The 22,134-nt window shown below is 39.0% G+C and overlaps 1 protein-coding gene and 1 pseudogene across 4 annotated transcripts in view; one reads left to right on the top strand and one right to left on the bottom strand.

The window, feature by feature from the left end:
* The window catches only part of GSK3B (glycogen synthase kinase 3 beta), a 261,869-nt gene that overhangs the window by 169,169 nt on the left and 70,566 nt on the right, over positions 1-22,134 (bottom strand). The window lies entirely within an intron of this gene.
* LOC111543889 lies at positions 18,073-19,197 on the top strand (annotated as a pseudogene).

Here is a 22,134-nt window from a genome sequence, read left to right on the forward strand (position 1 = left end):
ATAAATAAATAAATAAATAAATAAATAAATAAATAAATAAATAAATAGCCAGGCATGGTAGCTCACACCTGTAATCCCAGCACTTTGGGAGGCCGAGGCGGGCAGATCACTCAAGGCCAGCAGTTCAGGAACTGCCTGGCCAACATGGCAAAACACCATCTCTACTAAAAATACAAAAATTAGCCAAACACAGTGATGCACACCTGTAATCCCAGCTACAAGGGAGGCTGAGGCACAAGAATCCCTTGAACCCAGGGGACAGAGGCTGTAGCGAGCTGAGATCATGCCACTGTACTCCAGCCTGGGCAACACAGCAAGACCGTCTCCAACACCACCACCACAAAAAGTCTACTATACTCCACAATTTTAATTAACTGAAAAACGGAAAACAAAAACTGTCTGGGGTCCAACCAAAAATTATGTTTTTCTACTGCGTAACCATATTTCAATAAAAGAAACAGGAGCCCCACCTCTGCAATTCCTCGCTCCAGTAAGAGAACTTAAGCCATATAAGCATTTGTGATAACTTTCCCCATTTGCCTCCACAGGTTCTACTTCTTTCTAAAAGAGGTCACATTTCAAGGGTTTGAGAACTAGTTATAAAAGATATCCATTAGAACCCTGGGATTTAGCATCTCTTCACTCCAGCCACTGAGCCTAGGGATGTCTATCCCAGCATCATAATTTGCAAATGGGAACAAGCATCAAATGAGACAATTCTGCTAAAATATTAAAAGCAGAGTGGAAAGGTAAAACAGGTCCTACAGATATAGCTGAAAGAGATTCTTAAGGCCTCTTAATTTTAAGCTGAGATTTGATGTGGACAAGGACCAATCTTTCACACTTTTGTACATCTGGAGACAAAGTACTTACTACCTTAGCAGTAATTAAAAGATTTACTTTATTCTGTCTAAAACAGTTAGAGAAATTGCTAAGAATTATTACAGACAATATTCTCCACCAATATGTACTATCTAGGTACTAGGAACAACAATGGGTCTTCAGTCTTTATTACAGACTTCAAGCATCCTAGAATTTTTATTCAGAAATTATCACATTCTTCAGAATGTTCTATCAGAGATCTGAAATAGCAGAGTTGAAAAGAATGGCAGGGCAATATAGGGTATGACTTAGCATGAACATTAGTAGTGCCATGGGTCAGTCAGCAGCTAGTATGCCAAGGAAAAGCACGTTACCATTTGGCATTACAGTTAGCCAACCTGGCAATAAGATAACAACTGTATAAAACTGTACTGTTTACAAAGAATGATCCCACACATTGTTTCATCTACATTAATACCCATAATAGATTAATTTATCATAAAGCTTTAGGTAGCAGAACTCATCACATGCCTCATGCTTCCTCTGCTACCACTACCTACTACCACTAACTTCATATTCTTTTCTCCATCTCCTCTTAAAAAAAAGAAGATCATGTTTCTGATAACATAATGTAAAAGGATCAGCTCCAGAGTAATAGGAAGTAAGAGAATAAATCAACAGCCTTTTATAGTTTTCTGGCCTCAACCATGTACTCCTTAATATCAACACCTATTCCAAGAGACACTTTAGCAACATTAGGTTTTGAAATTTATACCAAAGCAAAACCATCTGAAAAATAAAAACGTACAACAGTTGATTCTGTGACATCCAAACAACTTAATATTTGCTACAACAAATTGGGTTATTTCAGACCACAGCACTGCTTCCAAGAGACCAAAATCCTCAAGAAAAACTAGAAATCGTAACAAATTTGCTTAAACAAAAAATAACCACTTTGTCCAGTACTAAATTTCCTAGCATACATGAAACAGTAATTTCCAAACTAATTATATGGCACTAGCGATTATAATAAAATTGGTCTTCGAAACTACCTTGAAAGTACAACAGCACAGCAGCAGGAACTAGTTCAGCTTCAGGCCCTCTCTCCTGTCAGAGGACTTCACTCGCATTGTACAAATTCCCTACATAATTAAAATGCAGCATTAAATCTCTACTCTTTACCATAACAGATAAGTCTTAAATACATAAACCAGAATAGACTCCTCATGACGCAATGAAAAGATGGTATACAAAAGAACAATCACGTTCTATTGAAGGCTGTTAAATACAGAATAATTTTTTCTTTTTTAAGAGACAGGGTCGTCCAGGCTAGAGTGCAATGATGTGACACTGAACTCCTGGGCTCAAGCAATCCTCCTGCCTCAGCTTCCCAAGTAACTAGCACTAGAGGCACAAACCACCACACCTTGCTAATATTTTTTATTTTTTAACTTTTTGGAGAGAGACGGTCTCACTCTGTTGCCCAGGTTGGTCTCTAACTCCTGGTCTTAAGTCTAAAGTCCTCCCACCTCAGCCTCCCCAAAGTGCTGGTATTAGAGGTGTGAGCCACTGCATCCAGTCTAGAGTACAATTTTTACAAAAGCCTTGGCAAGTTTAGGCATATCCCAAAATGATACACACAGCCTAGTTCTCAATCTCTTAAAAACAGGATTGTACCTGTAAACAACATTTTGTAGTCGTATTTTTTGAAGTCTTCTCAAGTCACTCCTCAGACCAATCCACCCTGCGATGAACACGGTGACACTGACCACATCCAAGATATGGGGGGAGTATCCAAAAGCCAAAAGTCCACTTCAAGGATGTTTAAATATTTAGTAGGTAGGTGTCTGGCACTGACACTCTAATTTTATTCAAATGATAAATCTCAAAGCTGAGCACACTTTGTTCATTTAACAAAGGCATTTAATTTGATGTTTCTTGTTTCAAGGAGACTAGTTCTTAAAATCCAGTGCTGAGAAAAAGCAACAACTGAGACACTTTGTAACTGAGAGACTTTTAGAGAATATGAATAAGCTATACTACAAACTGAGAAAAGTCATGCCACAGTCTAATAAATACTCTGGTGACCCTGCTGTGGAAAGTTAAGTCTGCAATGACTGCCTCTATAAAAATTTTCCTTCACCTCAAGAATGAAGTCTCCACGGAGAAATAACAGAAAGTTAAAAGTCTGCAACAAAAGCCTAGAGAAATCAGCATAACACCCATGAATACACAGAAGACACAAAGCATTTTCACATTTTCTAACAACAGTATTAGCAGGGGAAAAGGCACTGCCAATTATTTCTCTATCATGCAGAGAAATAACACACAGCTATTTTTAAAAGATGTTTACAACAATGACACTATTGAAAAATATGATTATATAAATTATTCAAAAGAACCTCATCTTCAGGTATGAAGAAGACTGTCAGAAGAGGCCACTGCAAATTTTTCAGATTAAGTTGAAGTTCAACTCTATTCGAAGAATCCAGATTTGGAAAAAAAAAAAAAAAAAAACTATTAAAACAAAGATGTTGGCTGGGTGCATTGGCTCACGCCTGTAATTCCAGCACTTTGGGAGGCCAAGGCGGGTGGATCACCTGAGGTCAGGAGTTCGAGACCAGCCTGGCCAACATGGTGAAACCCCATCTCTACTAAAAATACAAACAGCTACTTGGAAGGCTGAGGCAAGAGAATTACTTGAACCTGGGACCTGGGCGACAGAGTGAGACTCTGTTAAAAAAAAAAAAGCAAAAACAAAACAAACAACAACAAAGATGTTGGGCCAGGCACAGTGGCTCACACCTGCAATCTCAGCACTTTGGGAGGCCATAGCAGGCACCATAGTGAAACCCTATCTCTACTCATTTTTAAATAAAATAAGTTTAATTTTTAAAAAGCAAAGATGTTCTCCCCCAAATAAACAAACTGCTAGAAACAAGAAAACAACATAAAAAATAATTAGCAAAGAAAATAAAAAGTAGAAAACTAGGCCCCATGGGATCAGAGTTAGAAAATTCAAAAATGAACTTATTCTTGTGATTAAAATAGGGGCTTTATTTTATGATGCAGAAGCTCTAGCCAGAGAGCAAACTGCTTATATATGTTGGAACAAATGAAACTACAAAGAAAGAAAAGAAATATCAACCAAGTAGTTGAATCAATCAAATCAACCCTAATGATCAACAGCAGGATAAAAATTCCAGGGCAATTTCTATGTAAACTTGATGTGATAAAAATCTTCCTAATAGGGCCTTTTCCCTTAGATACCATTCATCTTCACATGATTCTAATCTAAGAGATTAGGAAAAACAAAACAGAACAATTACTAATTTCCTTTGGGGATAGGAAGAGTAAACAAAAGGAGAGGCAGAGAAAACAAAATGGACAGATGTCACACAGGCTGGCTTCTGGAGATGTTGCCTTGTCTATCACTTTTAGAAATGAAAAGGAAAACATAGGGTGGCAGAGGACAGAGATGACATAAAGACTCCAGAGTTATTTTCAATCACAGGAAAACATCATGCTACTGAAATTAACAGACATCAATTCTGAAGAATCCTAACATTCCCTTCTTAAAAAAAAAAATCAAATTTTGTCCTTAGAGGCATAATGAAAACAACATGGGCTTTGAAGTCATACAAAGGTTTATATCACAAGTTCAACCTACTTAATAGCTATAAAATGGAGACAGCTGCTACTTAGGGTTGTGATGATTGAATAGCATAGGTTACATAGCTGTTTTTTAAATGCATGCCCCGTAGTGAGTGCTCAATAAGTTACAGTTTCTTTGAACTTTGAATTATAAGCAGTGGAAATAGGAAAGAATATATTATTCTGCTCCACTATGCTCTTTTACCACTCACATGTGCCCTATCATGGTACTTATCACAATGTCCTATAATTAAAAGTCTGAACCCCTTACTTCACTAAGAGCTCTTAGAAAAACCAGACATTGGCCAGGCACAGTGGCTCACGCCTGTAATCCCAAACTTTGGGAGGCGGAGGCAGGCAGATCACAAGGTCAGGAGTTCAAGACCAGCCTGACCAACATGGTGAAACCCCGTCTCTACCAAAGACATAGAAAATTAACTGGGCGTGGTGGCGCATGCCTGTAATCCCAGCTACTAGGGAGGCTGAGGCAACAGAATCAATCACTTGAACCTGGGAGGCGGAGGTTGCAATAAGCCAAGATCATGCCATTGCGCTCCAGCCTGGGTGACAGGGTGAGACTCTGTTTCAAATAAATAAATAAATAAGAAAAACTAGACATTATTGGAATCATTCACATTTTCCATGTGCACAAGGTTCAGCACAATGCAAGTGCTCAGCAAAGGATTGCCATTGAACTCATAAGAATTATTCAAGCAGAATTGTTAGGATTTGCAAGCTGACTACTTCATGTTAAAACTAAGTAGTGCTTTTGCTTATTCCTATGCTTGCCATTGGTCGGATATAAATTCCTGGGGAGAAGGTACATAGAAAAGCCTTTACAAGTAGTAAAACAGAATGGAGGGCTTACTGAAAACATGGTGACAACGAGCAGCCAAAACAAATGACTCAATGTCCCACATGTGTATTTAGGTACGGGTTGGAAACTTCCTCTGTTTCTAACCCTTCTCCAAACAATTTTGGTTTCTTTAGAGCATCAATATGCAGCAAATGGCAAAAACTGGACAGGAGACAAATCTGAGATCTTAAGTTCAATTTATGTAAGCATATTCCTTGAGAACTGTTTACAGTTTGCAAGCACCACTCACAGTGGGCATAAGAATCACCTGGGAGTTTACTAAAATGAAGACTCTAGAATATATCCCCCAAAAGGTCAGTACTTCTGAAGTGGGGCTCCAGAAACTGTATTTTTAATAAGCACCTCAAATGTTTCTTCATGCAGGTTCAGCTACCACACTTGAAGAGCCACAACATACCATTTAATTCCTACAAAAAGCCTGTGACATACTCAGAACACACAATTTAACAAATGGGAAAATTTTGGTGTTCAAAAAGATTTGATAATTTGCTCAAAGTAATCCCTTCAATAACTCATACCCACAGGATTCATACCTTTCCATTTACTGCAAAACTCATGCCCTACTACATCACTTTGCTAAGGACCATGTCATAAAGACAAGAGATAGGTATTTAGGCCCCGAAACCAACTTTTTGTGTTTAGCAAAACCTAAAACTCCAAATATCTTACAAAAGGTGCTGAGGCAAATATCTATTAGCCACCCCAATTTTTTCTTTGAAATATCCATACTACTTCTGAGCCAATTTTAATTGACTCAATTTTTTATCTTCTTGATTTTACCTCAAAACCAAATTTTACTTTAAACCAAACAATAAACCTAAAATCAGAAACATGCTAATTTCCAACAGTCTGAACTTACATTATTTTACTTATAAGCCATAAACTGGAATCAAGTGTATTTTCCTTTTCTTTAACTTCACTCAACTGGAATAAAATCAAACCAAACCCAAAGTGAATAAATATTTCACTTGGTCTTAAGTCCTCACTTGAAATAATTTCAAGATGTATTTTAGAAACAGGTTTATTTTCCATACACATCTAAAAGCCTTAAAGCATGTGCACAAAAATCTTCGGCTTTTAGGAATTTACATTATAATTTTTAACTCTTAAACATGCTTATCCGCTTGATTTTTAAGCTGTCCAATTTGGAGGGCAAGGGTGGATACTACATTTAAATTTTTCTTAAGAAGGAAGGTTACCAGATTATCAAAGAATTAGTACACTATACATGGATGAAAAGAGCAAATGGTAAGTACTTAAAGTAAAGAAGTAAATAATTACCTTTAAAAATACAATTACTCACTCACTGATCCAGTCAGCAGTTACATCTAGAAACATCAACCTTGAGCAGCCAGAAGAAAGCCAGAAAATAGATCTCAAAAAGTTGGCATATTTTACTGTAGTCTTTAGTGACAGTAATACCAGATCAGTGCTCTACATATACATTTTAAACCAATTAGGTCTGTTCTTGGCCTACCACACATCCCTTTGATCCTCAATATTGCATTCTGACAACCCAAATGCCCCCATTGTAACAGCTTACCTAACCCTGCCCTCTCCTGAAATATGCAAAGACATCTGCACTCCTTAATCCAAACTGCTTTTCCCATAGCACAGCATACAAATCTACACACATTTTTGATCACTAGAGTGGAGGTTATTAAATTAAAAATCGCTGTTGAATTGAAACAGTAGGGAGGGGAGGAGAGAGGATGGGATTTGTTTCCTCCCAGAAGACTACTGCTTACTCTGTCAGTTCTACATACTTTACCAATTACAATTTAACAACTAATAACCAATCCATGAGGGCAACACTTACGGTTATCACACACTAGTAGAGTCCCATTTTATGACTATGCAGATAGCAGTCTGTAAAGTATTTGTTCATTTATAAGTGACAAATTTCTATAGGCTTCTACTATACTTTGGAAACTAAAGTTTAAAAGTCACCAAAATAAATACCTCTACTTCCTCCTCAGAGATGACCTCGGACCCTGCAATCACCCTCTTAAAAGAGTGAAGTCAATTCAACAGATTGAGAAGACAATGCAGACAAAATTCATATATTTGACAGTCTTCCCTAGAACCAATCATGATCACCAAACCATCATCACTCATCATCACAAATACATTTGTGAAGCACTTTACAGTTTAAAAGCACACTTAGACCCATTATCTCATTTGATCTAGGAAAAACCAGTACTAAATCAGGGAGGAGGGAACTGAGACTAAAAAAATAAGTAAAATTGCTCGAGGTTATATACAGGTGACCCCTGAACAATATGGGTTTGAACTGCGCAGGTCCACTTATACACAGATTAAAAGATTAAAAGTACAGTATTTGCAGAGTGCAAAACCCTCATATACAGAGGGCCAACTTTCCATATACAGTGGTTCCACAGGGCCAACTACAGGACTTGAGTATGCAAAGATTTTGATGTGCCCAGTGGTCCTGGAACCAATGCCCCATGTATAACAGCAATGACTGCATAGTATTAAAAACTATAGTTTAGTATAACACCACAGTTTAGACTGTATAGTATTAAAAACTATACTATAGTCTTATAGTACTCATCCAAATTGCCTCATCCAATTCCTAAGTTTAGTATACTTTCCAATACTTATAAAAGTGAAAGTAAGTTGAACAATTTACATTCTAAAATAAATCCATAAAAATAACTCAGTCCAATATAACCATACCTTTTGGGTAAGTCTTTACATCTTCTAATATAAACTGCAAAAAATAACTTAAATATAAAACTATGCCATGTTGCTGATATACGAAGCTACCTGAGAGACAAATCATCTAAAACAAGTAAAAAGAGAGCCAGAAATTCCCCTTAGGCAAATCAAATGAGTGAACAGATAGCAAACATTTAAACACTTGAACAGATTTATCACAATACTAAGTAATAATACATAGCCTAACGACAGTTCCTACTTTTGTAGGAATAGAAGGAACATTTCCTGATTTTCCTTTTGCACTGGTTTCTTCTAAATAAGAAACATTCTGGAGACTGAAAAAGGAAGCATGGTTTTTCTAATCAATAAACAAACAAACAAAAAAGAATGTAAAAATCAAATCTCATTACATAATAGTTGTAGGCATTTGTTGAATTACCTAAAGTACAATATTTTACTTTCACTTTTCATACATTCAAAAAATATATTTTCTTAATAATAGTTTAATACATCAAAAAACATTCCAAATGTATATCAAGCTATTTATTTTTGGTGAGCTGTTGTACCATGTTATGAAAAAACAATATTGAAACAGTTCATATAAAAATACCAAAGTAGCATTCTACTCCCCATTCCCAGTTCTAAATAGCTTCCAAAGATATTCAAAACCACTTACTGACCAGCATAAGGATTGCTAACCCAACACACTTTATCAACATCTTTGCTCTCCTCCATCAGGAATCATTCACATGTTATACTCTACCCCATTCCCTTAAACTTGCATTATTTGTATGTCAACGAAATCTATCTCAAACAATTTCTTTTTCAAACACACATCCTAGGTTACTCTATCTTCCACTGTTCTTTCATATCTTTCTAATCTAAGGAAACTATTTCTTTTCTAACATTTTCATTCCACTCAGGACCTAAAATACAACCTTAACCATAGCTGGTAAGCAAAAAGATAGCATTTCTGCTGTATACCAATATCAAAAGAAAGAAATGCCATCAACTTATAAAGTATCTGAAAGGACACAGAAAGGCCTGGCAGCCTCCTCCAAGTCTCTACGCCTGACCTCCCTCTGATTAAATCCCTTTATCAATCACATACAAGAAAATTTTTCAAAACTAGTTCTTAACAGTGTTTTGGTTTTGTTTAACTACTATTCTTGCCATATTATTTTCTATTATGTGTCACTGTAAGTATATAGATATTTGAGCTAACTATGGCTTCATTAGGCTTTTGTAGGATAGCCTGGGAACCTATTTGTATTTACTTATTTACAAAACTTACTATGGAAAAATACTTTCTAAGTTCCAAAATATTTTATGAACTTTTAGAATGCAATCTGTTTATTAGTTAAAGCTTTTCTGTATAACAAAACAGGAGGAGAAGATATGCCTAAAATATTACAATTTTAACTGTTGTGAAGATAGAGTATCTGCAAACAACTTTATAAGAACCTCTTAAAATTAACTATGGAAAATAAAATAGCAGGTAATAACTACAAGTTCTGCCATTAACTCCATTTCTGCAAAGGACACCATACATTTTCAAATACTGATTAAATTCTAGTTTACAACTTCATGAGTAACGATGCTAAGTTTATAGTTAATAAGACAAGGAACATGCCTAAGAGAAAAATATCTAGGCTTACCTCATTTTATTGCGTGTTGCAGAAATTACGGTTTTTTACAAATTGAAGGTTTATAGCAACCCTATGTTAACCAAGTACTTTTCCAACAGCACGTGCTCACTTCACGTCTCTGTGTCATATTTTGGTAATTTTTGCAGTACTTCAAACTTTTCATTATTATACTCATTACGGTGATCTGTGATTACTGAAGGCAAACTTAACAGATTAATACTGTGTGTGCTCTGACTGCTCCACCAACCAGCTGTTCCCTCATCTCCCTTCCTCTCCTCAGGGCTCCTTATTCCAGACACAACGATATTGAAATCAGGCCAATTAACAAGCTTATAGTGGCCTCTAAGTGTTCAAGTGAGAGAAGAGTCACTTGTCTCTCACTTTAAATCAAAAGCTAGAAATAATTAAGCTTAATGAGGAAAATATGTCAAATGCCCAGACAGGCTGAAAGCTATGCTTCTTGTGCCAAACAGCCAAGTTGTGAATACAAAGGAAATGTTCTTGAAGGAAATTAAAAGTGCTACTCCAGTGAACAGATGAATGATAAGAAAGTAAAACAGCCTTATTGCTGATACGGAGAAGGTCTGAGTGGTCTGGACAGACGACCAAACCAACCACAACATTTCCTTAAGCCAAAGCCTAACCCAGAGCGAGGCCAGAACTCTCTTCAATTCTATGAAGGCCGACAGAAGTGAGGAAGCTGCCAAGTTTGAGGCTAGCAGAGGAAAGATGCCCTCTCCATACCATAAAAGCACAAAGTAAAGCAGTAAGTGCTGATTTAGAAGCTGCAGCAAGTTATCTGGAAGATTTAGCTAAGACCATTGATGAAGATGGCTACGCTAAACAACTTCTATATGCCATTAAGAATATTCATGATTCATAGGAACAGGAACACGAGTTTGGAAGATAATACCAATCCTCCTGGATGATTTTGAGGAGTTCAAAATTTCAGTGGAGGAAGTCAGTGCAGATGTGGTAGAAATAGCAAGAGAACCAGAATTAGAAACAGAGTCTGAAGATGTGACTAAACTGCTGCAATCTTGTGATCAAACTTGAACAGATGAGGAGTTGCTTCTTATGAATGAGCAAAGATAGTGGTTTCTTGAGATGGAATGTACTCCTGGTGAATACGCTGTGACTACTGCAGAAATGAGAACAAAGGATTTAGGATATAATCTCAGCTGATAAAGCAGCAGCAGGCTTTGAGAGGACTGATTCCAATTTTGAAAGAAGTTCTACTAAAATGCTATAATGCTGGGGTGCTGGCTACTGTAGTCTCAGCTAACCAGGAGGCAGAAGTATGATGATCACTTGAGCCTAAGAGTTTGAGTCCTGCCTGGACAACACAGTGAGACACCCATCTCTTTTAAAAACTAAAACAAATATAATGCTATCAAACAGCATCTCATACTACAGAGAAATCTTTTGTGAAAGGAAGTCAATTAATCCAGCAAACTTCATGGTTGTCTCATTTTAAACAATTGTCACAGCCACCCTAACCTTCAGCAACCACCACCCTGATCAGTCAACAGCCATCAACACTAAGCAGCAAAAAGATGACTACTCACTGAAGGCTCAGATTATTAGCATTTTTAAACAATAAAGGATGTTTTAATTAAGGTTGTTTAGACATAATGCTACTGTACTTAATAAACTATATTATAGTGTAATCATAACTTTTATATGCACTAAGAAACCAAAAAAAAAAATTGTGCGATGTGCTTTATCACAGTGGTCTGAAACCAAACCCACAATATTGTCAATATATGCATATATTAAATAACATTGTCCCAACTGATCACGGTTACTTATAATCAAATCCATATGGTTTTTATATTTGCCTCATCTTCCTCCCTCTAAAAGCTTGCTTAACATCTCCCAATCCTCTCCCCACAAAAGAAAGAGAGAGAGAGAGAGAGGAAAAGAAAGAAATGAAAGAAAGAAAGATCGGCCTTTAGAGAACCTGGCAATGCCGTTCAAATAGGGTATGTCCGAGTCCACCTCCTCAATGAGGAAGAGTACTGTCAGATTAAGTGGGTCAATTCACAAAGCAGTCCACTTAGCATTTCTCCCCACAAAGCTCTACTAGAAGAGATGCTAACTGGGCTCTATTAAATAAAAGCCACTGGAATAACACAATCCTGCACTCACAGTGGGTCTACCATTGGGACTCTGTTCCTTTACCACTGCCTGAGAAATAAAATAAGACTGATCCTCTTATTGGCGGGTCATGGAAGAACATCTTAGGACATCCAACGCCAAAGCAGAGTGTCTCCCACACTGCTTACTCATTATTTGCAGTGTCAAAAGTAGATAAGGACATTAAAGTAGGAAACAATTTCCCTTGAAACGGAACTTTCATCCTTGAGAAATATGTACATGCCTAACTCTGCCCTTTTTAAAATGGTCTTTGTCATCTCCTACTGTTAACTACCTGACTTAATGATATACCAGGATAGGACTAGCCCAAGTCTGCTAGCTGTGACTGCTGGTGAATTTCTTTTTTATACCATACCTCTACAACCTGCAGAAGCATTTAACACATACTCATTAAAAAAAAAAAAATCAGTGGAAACTTTAAAAGGTTTGATGTGAATATATGCAAGTAACAAGACCAAGGTTCCACTGAAGACTTTCCTGAGCTGTGTCCCTCCAAGATTATGTCCAACACAGCCCCCAAATTCCATGTACTTTCATGCATCCTAGATGAAATTGTAATAAAAGTTAACTACAAAACAAAAATTTGTAGTCATCCTTTTTTCTCACCAATTTCCATTATAAAAACTGAAACTATATACCCATGTGAAGAGTCCCACAGAATATAAGGTTTTAATACTTAATATGGTAAACACAGTGCTAGCAATAACTTTATAGATCAACAATGTCAACAGAAAGCCATCTGACCTATTACCCTTAAGGTGTTACTTAAATTTCATGATGCCCCTTAAATTTAATCAAGAAGAAAAATACTATTTTCCTTATCTTAAGACCCTCATACACACACCCTCCTCACAAACCTTTGTCCTAGGTATCTCCAGTATCCACTAAAGAGTAAAGCAAACGCTAAGGGAGAAGAGAACAGTGTACCTGACCATCCAGGTACCATGAAAAGATGAAGAAATAGTGAATCTCAGAGGTCAAGAGCAGCCAATTTCATTAAGATCTCCATCAAAACAGATGATGCAGCACCTTCCTGAAATAAATTGTGACCCATGTAGGCAATACGCACCATTATTTACAAATGAGCTTGAAAAACTGAACTGCTGAGTCGAAATTTAAAACAGAATATATCAGTTTTATTCAACTTTTCAGGTAGGGTAAATATTCCAAATATTCTAACCAACAACATAAATGGACTCCAAAAATTAAGCTGGCACTTAACAGTCTTAGGTTTTAATGGCTCACACCTATAATCCCAGCACTTTGGGAGGCCAAGCAGGAGGATTGCTGTTTGAGCCCAGGAGTTCAAGACCAGCCTGGGCAATATAGCGAGATCCTGTCACTACAAAAAAAAAAAAAAAACTTTTTTTTAAAATTAGCCAGTCATGGTGGCACACACCAGTGGGAGGCTGAGATGGGAGAACTGCCTGAGCCCAGGAGGTCAAGGCCGCAGTGAGCCCTGTATGCTCTCCACTACTGGAGCCACTACTGCACTCCAGCCTGGGCAACAGAGCAAGACCCTGTCCAAAAAAAAAAAAAAATTTCCAGATTCATGATATTTCTGGGAGAGTATAATACACATTCTTTATGGTAGCTGTCCAGTCTACATACATAAAGCCTAATTAACTACTAATTTTCTATATTTTCAGCTTACATTTTCATTGCTACGTTAATAGTTAACATATGTACACATATCTCTCTTCTCTGAAAATCTCTTTCCCCTCCCACTGGGTAAAGTGCCTGAATGTGTTCATCTAAGTATTTATCAAAACAACAACAAACTCCCTACCTTGTGAGAGAAGCAGATATTAGTTATACAAATAACTGCTCCATTAGATAATAACTGAAGTAAGAGATACAAAAGAGAATGGTGGGGCACAATTAAGTCCATAATGGAGTATCTAGAATCCCATTAGGGGAGGTCCCTCCGAAAAAAGTGGTATTTCAGCTGAAATTCTAAAAAGTGTGAGAGGGTAGGGGGAGTAGGGAAGCAATGGGGTGGGAAGGGATAACAATAATGGCAGAAGGCATGTAAAAAGAAAGATCTTGAAGGAGTTTAACTGAAAATAAGTGGACAGTCACACAAGACTACATATTGTATGATCCTGTTCATATGAAATGCTCAGAATAAGCAAATTTATAGAAAGAAGATAGACTCACTAATCTACCTGGTTGTCTAAGGCAGTCAGTGCATGTCAGGAGATGGGGAGTGACTGCCAATGGATAGTAAGATTCTTTTGGGAGCCAGGCATGGTGACTCATGTCTGTAATCCCAGTACTTTGGGAGACGGAGGCGGGCGGATCACTTGACACCAGTAGTTTGAGACCAGTCTGGCCATCCCTACTAAAAATACAAAACTTTAGCTGGGCATGGTGGCAGGTGCCTGTAATCCCAGCCACTTGGGAGGTTGAGGCATAGGAATTACTTGAACCCAGGAAGCAGAAGTTGCAATGAGCCTGGGTGACAGATCTCTTCTGGAGGGCTGTTTTTTAGCCTGCAACAGTTCTCAGTTTGTTCTTAGCAGAACAAAACATCAGAGATCTAATAAACTAGAAATAGCAAAGAACAGAAAAAAACATAGTGAAAAATTAATTGCAGGGAAGAAAGGAAATCATAATAGTGAATGCAGGCCAGGCGCGGTGGCTCAAGCCTGTAATCCCAGCACTTTGGGAGGCCGAGACGGGCAGATATCAAGGTCAGGAGTTCGAGACCATCCTGGCTAACACAGTGAAACCCCATCTCTACTAAAATATACAAAAAACTAGCCAGGGGAGGTGGCGGGTGCCTGTAGTCCCAGCTACTTGGGAGGCTGAGGCAGGAGAATGGCATAAACCCAGGAGGCGGAGCTTGCAGTGAGCTGAGATCTGGCCACTGCACTCCAGCCTGGGCGACAGAGCAAGACTCTGTCTCAAAAAAAAAAAAAAGTGAATGCAGAGGGAATCACTTAACAGATTAAAGTAAATCTGGAGAAGATGATAAATGTGAAGAACAAAGATGATCCAACATAAGGATAATTATTGTTCCAAAAGTAGATGCCACACATGAATAGAAAATTTCCTTGAAGCTTTCCTTGAAATTGAGAGCACTATCTGCAGGACAAAAAGGTACAACATATGCAAGAACTGACTCACGATGATTAAAGTGCTGTGGTTAAACTGAAGGATAAAAAAGAGTCTATCAGGCCTCCAAACAGAAAAAAATTAGTCACCTGAAAGTTAGTCAACCTGAAAGGTAGGCTGGGGAACACATGGTACAGAGACGCAGAAGATGTTTGTAGAAAAACCAACACACTAAGTTATGAAAAAATAGGCCAAACTTCTAACACTGTTTGGCTTATGACCTTGAGGAAGTCAAGGAATGTCCTTTTTAGGGCTTAGTTTCCCTATCTGTAAACTGAAAGGACTGAATAAACATGAAATTTAGAGCCCTTTCAGCTCTGAAAGTACGATGGACAGTAGCCAGATTAAGAGGATAAAAATGTCAAACACTGGGTTTTATACCTTACTTTTCCCCTTCCAGCTCTTATTAAATCATAAGTTGGGAAGAAAGAATTTATTTCAGACATTCCTCCTACCCCCAAATACAACTATCATATTTCATCTCACAAATCAGCAAATATTAAAAAATAAACACTCAAGGTGTTAACAAGGGATACAATAAAACTAGGTGCTCTCAAATACGATTTTTTTAAAGCCTTAAAAATTTCCCCATATATCAAGCAAGGGATGTTAGGAAAAAACAATCACTGAATAAAGGAGGAAGAGTTATTTGTTAGGGACAACGAGAAGGCATCTGCTGGAGCAAGAGCAGTGAAACAAAGGATATGGGAGAGAACTGGGGTAGTTTATAATCTACAGAAGTTGTTCTCAACATATAAGCCAACGAGAACCTGTAAGGATTTATTACTGCAAGGGGGTCTGCAAATCCACACAAAAATAAATCACTGCTGGAAACAGAGAAATAAGCAATGCTATACCACCAAATACACACACACACACTAAGTTTTTTTGTTTTTTGGTTTTTTTGAGACGGAGTCTCACTGTTGCCCAGGTTAGGGTACAGTAGTGCCATCTAGACTCACTGCAACCTCCACCTCCCGGGTTCAAGTGATTCCCATGCCTCAGCCTCTCAAGTAGCTGGGATTACAGGCGTGCACCATCACATCTGGCTAATTTTTGTATTTTTAGTAGAGATGGGCCTTCACCATATTAGTCACACTGGTCTAAAACTCCTGACCTCGAGTGATCTGCCGACCTTGGCCTCCCAAAGTGCTGGGATTACAGGCGTGAGCCACCGAGCCCGACCCACATTGATTTTTAAATATGAAATCTTGAAGTATAATTTTCCTTAAAAGCAGCAGGACAAAAAATTAGCCAGGCGTGATGGCGTGCGCCTGTAATCCCAGCTACTCAGGAGGCTGAGGCAGGAGAATCACTTGAACCCAGGAGGCGGAGGTTGCAGTGAGCTGAGATTGCGCCATTGCAATCCAGTCTGGGCCGCAGGGCAAGACTCTCTCTCTCAAAAAAAAAAAAAAAAAAAAGGTAGCAGGAGCAGCCAGGCACGGTGGCTCACAACTATGATCCCAGCACTTTGGGAGGCCAAGGCAGGCGGACCACTTGAGGTCAGGAGTTTGAGAACAGTGTGGCCAACATGGTGAAGCCCTGTCTCTACTAAAAATATCAAAAAAGTAGTCAGGTGTGGTGGTGCACACCTATAATCCCAGCTACTCGGGAGGCTGAGGCAGGAGAATCACTTGAACCCAGGAGGCGGAGGTCACAGTGAGTCAAGATCACGCCACAGTGCTCCAGCCTGGGTGACAGAATGAGACTCTGTCTCAGGAAAAAAAAAAAAAAAAAAAAAGCAGGAGCAACAAAAATGAAGCCCTATTCTTTGACCCAGTACTTCCCTTTCTAGGAATACGGCAAAAGAAAGTAAAAAGAAAATGGAAGAAAATAATTGATTTACATAGATATCCATTAAGGCATTATTTATCACATCAATAAATTAGAGCCAATCCAGACATCCAATAGCAGAGAATCATTAGGTAAACTATGATACACTCACAATGAACAGAATATTATGTACTCATTAAAATTACATTTTCCAAGAATATTTAATGGTTTAGGAAAATATTCATGACACAAGATTACATGAAAAGGCAGAGTATATAGCTACAAATCGCTATATATTGTGATCACAACTTTGAAAACAAATGCTACACAAACACACCAAAAAGTAAACAGGAGTTTTCTCTAGATAGTGAGAATATGGGCAAATTTTTATTTTCTTTTTTGTATCTCTCTGTAATTTCCAAATTATCTACACTGAGCATATAAAATGTTTTAAAAATAAATTTGCTTGAAGTTCTAAAAAGATATTCAAAGATATTCTCTCCAAAGAAGTATTACTGTCACTGGGTTCTAAAAAAAAATCCAAGTATGCTTACAGAACACTTCGAGCTAAAAAATCAGCAACTATTTCTTGAATAATTTATCCTTAGTTCTAAAATTAAGTGTAATCAGCAAAGAGATGAACTGAGTGCCTCATTCATAGTCAACGTTTATTCTTCAATTAGGCATTGTTATATTCAGTACAGAAAAGAGTGACAAGAGAATAACTCGGCTAGAGCACGACTTACTGGGATGTATGTTTAAAAGATTTCGTAAAAGGCTGTACGTTTATTTAGACTCAACTTTTATTAACTACTATGTGACTGTCCATTTAAATAACAATTAAAGAGGTATTATTACTATTTAATAGATAAAAGAAATGAAGAGGCCAGCCTGGAGCCTCATCATACCATAACTAGAACCTGCTGAGGCAGATTTACCTCATAAGAAACTTGGCCCTTACCCAACAAACTATTTGAAACTTTCCAGACTATGCCACTAAGGCCATAGATCCATCTAGCCTACAAGAGATTAAAAGGCCTAAATCTATCAACACCTCATATCCTTGTTTACTTAAGTCTCCACCAGAAATACCAGCGTCTCTCATTTGCTGTTAACTGTCATGCCCCTACTACTCCACACATCCCTCTCATCTGAATCAATTCCTCAACTCTACCTCTTCTGTGATCAGCAAACTCCACTTTCTAGCCTTGTGGAAAACATGAGTCCCCTAAATATGCTACTTTAATAAATCCCACAGAGGCTGATGTTATTCAGTTCCTCCACACGTCTCAAAACCATGTCCTTGCAGGCCATGGTGGGGCAGAGGTTGGGAAGATGGCATGGTGAGGCTAGGCAGAGACAGGTTGGGGCAGCAACCAGACATGGTCTCCGCCAGTGAGCAGCCGCAGCTGCAAGGAACTCACTGTGGCCCTAGCCCCGCCACGGCTGCTCAGACACAGGTTTGACTTCTTCAGCAAAAATGTGGATTCAGAAAAGCACCCAGGAAAGCTGAACCTCAAAGATCAGACATAGACACAAGTGGTGAAGCATACAAGAGAAGTGCTTTGATTCCTCCTGTGGAAGAAACAGCCTTTTATCCTTCTCTGTATCCTATAGGGACTCTCATAAAACCTTTATTTTTTACTGTTGGGTTTACAGGCTGTGCATTTGGATCAGCTGCTATTTGGCAATATGAATCACCGAAATTCAGGGTCCAGAGTTATTTTGATATAAAAGTTGATGGTTGGGATAGCATAAGACCACAAAAAGGAGACTTCAGAAAGGAGAATAACAAGTGGTGGAATAACCTAAGCGATGGCCAGCAGACTGTGACAGATTATCACAGGTGCAAATGAATGTCTTTGTATTCTGTTGATAGAGAATACCATCTCTGCAGCGGTCAATGATCAGATATTTCACATCTAATCCAGCCTCAACAGTTCTTTCTTTTCCAGTGTTGCTGTCAACATTCAGTTATTTCTCCTTATTTCACATGGCAGCAAATATCTACGTTTTGTGGCGTTTCACCTCCAGCACAGTGAACATTCTGGGTCAAGAGCAGTGTTATCATCTGCAGGTGTTATTTCCAGTTGTATCAGTTATGTGTGTAAAGTTGCCACAGGAAGACAGGGACCATCACTTGGTGCATCTGGCACCATCATGATGGTCCTTGCAGCTGTCTGCACTAAGATCCCAGAAGGGAGGCTTGCCACAATTTCCCTTCAGATGTTCACATTCATAGCAGGGAATGCCCTAAAAGTCATTATGGCCATGGATACAGCAGGAATGATCACGGGATGGAAATGTTTTGATCATGCAGTGCATCCTGGGGAACTCTCCTTGGAATATGGTATGTTACTTATGGTCATAAACTGTTGTGGAAGAACAGGGAGCCTCTAGTAAAAATCTGGCATGAAATGAGGATGGATGGCCCCCAGAAAAGGAGGTGGCTCTAAGTAAAACTGGGATTGGACAGTATTGGTGCATCTGGTCTGTGACGCCCGAGAACCATAGGAGCACACTGGCCCTACAGTGACCACGGCTATGCTCTGGCTTGAAAGATATTAGTATCTGGCCTCCCAGTGTTTTCAGCTGTGTCCCCCAGTCTGTCTTTTAGAAGGTGAATTATGACAAAGTTGTGAAATAAAGGTTTATACCTAGTTGGAAACAAAAAAAAATCACATCCTCCTTGTTCCCTATTGCCATTTCAGAACCATTATACTTTCTCGGTCATCCAAAAAAACTCTGCTCACTTGAGGTCCTCCTATACTAGTTTCTTCCCTATCAGCTTCTAAATGTTGGGGTTCTTCTAGGCTTGGACCTAGACTCCCATTCTCTATCTTCTGTCTCCATACTCTCCCCAGATTATCTTATGCATTCCCAGATCTTTAAATACATGGTATTCATCCAAATTATTACCATTTGAGAGCTGTTGGTTCTCAAATGTATTTCTGTAGACCAGACTATTCTTTCAACCTTTAGAGACCCGAATCTATACTCAACTTCCCACTTTGGAGTTACACTTGTGTCTCCTTTCCCTGATTAAAACTCCTTAAAGGCTTCAGCATCTTTTACAAAACCCTGTAAGATCTAGTTTCATTCTGATATCATGCCATTCTTCCCTTGCTCACAATCCTTCAGTCACACTAGGCTTCTTTCAATTTATTGAATACACAAAGCATTTTGCCACCTCAGGACTTTTTCACATGATGTTCCCTTTCCTTACAATATTCTTTTACCATGCCCATCCCTAATCCCTTCCTTTTTATCCTTTATGTCTCAGCTTAAACCTCACTTCTTCAGAGACACCTTCTCTAGGACAATCCAATCTAAAGTAGTTTTCACCTGTTATTATATTCACAGTAACCAGTTCTTTTCCTGCAAAGCACTTAATCACAATTTTTATATAAGTAAACACACAACCATGTCCTGACCATATTAGTCAAACTATATCTTCTGTATGAATCAAAAACCAGTGAACAAATATACTTACTCACAACCACACAGCTAACGAATGGAAAAATCAAGATCTGCCCAATCTAAATCCAGTGTTCAATACACTATAAAAACTTTTCCTAACAAACTCTGTTCAATACACTATAATAACTGTTCCCAACAACCTCATCTATTATTGTCTCAAACATGATGTAACTAAACCTAATAAGTCTTATTATAAAAGAGTATGTTAAAATTCAAAGATATCGTACAATGTAAACATTACATGGACCAAAGTGCTAAGTATTTAATGGTAGGTCTGGAATTTCAAAAAAGGTATAAAACAATTTTTATATTAACACTTCTTGAAATATTTCTAAAACACATTCTTATCTGAGTAAGATGCAAACTAATTTAGCAGATAGCATTTCAAATTTTCATTAATAAAATAGTTGCGTGGAATGAAACACAGAAATCTCTAGAAAAGGGGCAGAGCAAGATGGCCGAATAGGAACACCTCCAGTCTCCATCTCCCAGCGCAAGCGACACAGAAGACCGGTGATTTCTGCATTTTCAACTGAGGTACTGGGGTCATCTCACTCGGGACTGCCGGACAATCGGTGCTGGTCAGCTGCTGCAGCCTGACCAGCGAGAGCTGAAGCAGGGCGAGGCATCGCCTCACCTGGGAAGCGCAAGGGGGAAGGGAGTCCCTTTTCCTAGCCAGGGGAACTGAGACACAAAACACCTGGAAAATCGGGTAACTCCCACCCCAATACTGCGCTTTAAGCAAATGGGCACACCAGGAGAATATATCCCACACCTGGCCGGGAGGGTCCCACGCCCACGGAGCCTGCCTCCTTGCTAACACAGCAGTCTGCGGCAATCTAACCGCAAGGCAGCAGCGAGGCTGGGGGAGGGGCGCCCGCCATCACTGAGGCTTAAGTAGGTAAACAAAGCTGCTGGGAAGCTCGAACTGGGTGGAGCTCACAGCAGCTCAAGGAAACCTGCCTGTCTCTGTAGACTCCGCCTCTGGGGACAGGGCGCAGCTAAAGCAGCAGAGGCCTGTGCAGACGCCAACGACTCTGTCTGACAGCTTTGAAGAGAGCCCGTGGATCTCCCAACACGGAGGCTGAGATCTGAGAAGGGGCAGACTGCCTGCTCAAGTGGGTCCCTGACCCCTGAGTAGCCTAACTGGGAGACATCCCCCACTAGGGGCAGTCTGACACCCCACAACTCACAGGGTGGAGTACACCCCTGAGAGGAAGCTTCCAAAGCAAGAATCAGACAGGTGCACTCGCTGTTCAGCAATATTCTATCTTCTGCAACCTCTGTTGCTGATACCCAGGCAAACAGGGTCTGGAGTGGACCTCAAGCAATCTCCAACAGACCTATAGCTGAGGGTCCTGACTGTCAGAAGGAAAACTATCAAACAGGAAGGACACCTATACCAAAACCCCATCAGTACGTCACCATCATCAAAGACCAGAGACAGATAAAACCACAAAGATGGGGAAAAAGCAGGGCAGAAAAGCTGGAAATTCAAAAAATCAGAGTGCATCTCCCCCTGCAAAGGAGCACAGCCCATCGCCAGCAACGGATCAAAGCTGGTCAGAGAATGACTTTGACGAGATGAGAGAAGAAGGCTTCAGTCCATCAAATCTCTCAGAGCTAAAGGAGGAATTACGTACCCAGCGCAAAGAAACTAAAAATCTTGAAAAAAGTGGAAGAATTGACAGCTAGACTAATTAATGCGGAGAAGGTCATAAACGAAATGACAGAGATGAAAACCATGACACGAGAAATACGTGACAAATCCACAAGCTTCAGTAACCGACTCAATCAACTGGAAGAAAGAGTATCAGCGATTGAGGATCAAATGAATGAAATGAAGCGAGAAGAGAAACCAAAAGAAAAAAGAAGAAAAAGAAATGAACAAAGCCTGCAAGAAGTATGGGATTATGT

Source organism: Piliocolobus tephrosceles, chromosome 2 (genome assembly GCF_002776525.5).
Source record: "Piliocolobus tephrosceles isolate RC106 chromosome 2, ASM277652v3, whole genome shotgun sequence".
In the NCBI taxonomy this organism is placed as follows: Eukaryota; Metazoa; Chordata; class Mammalia; order Primates; family Cercopithecidae; genus Piliocolobus; species Piliocolobus tephrosceles.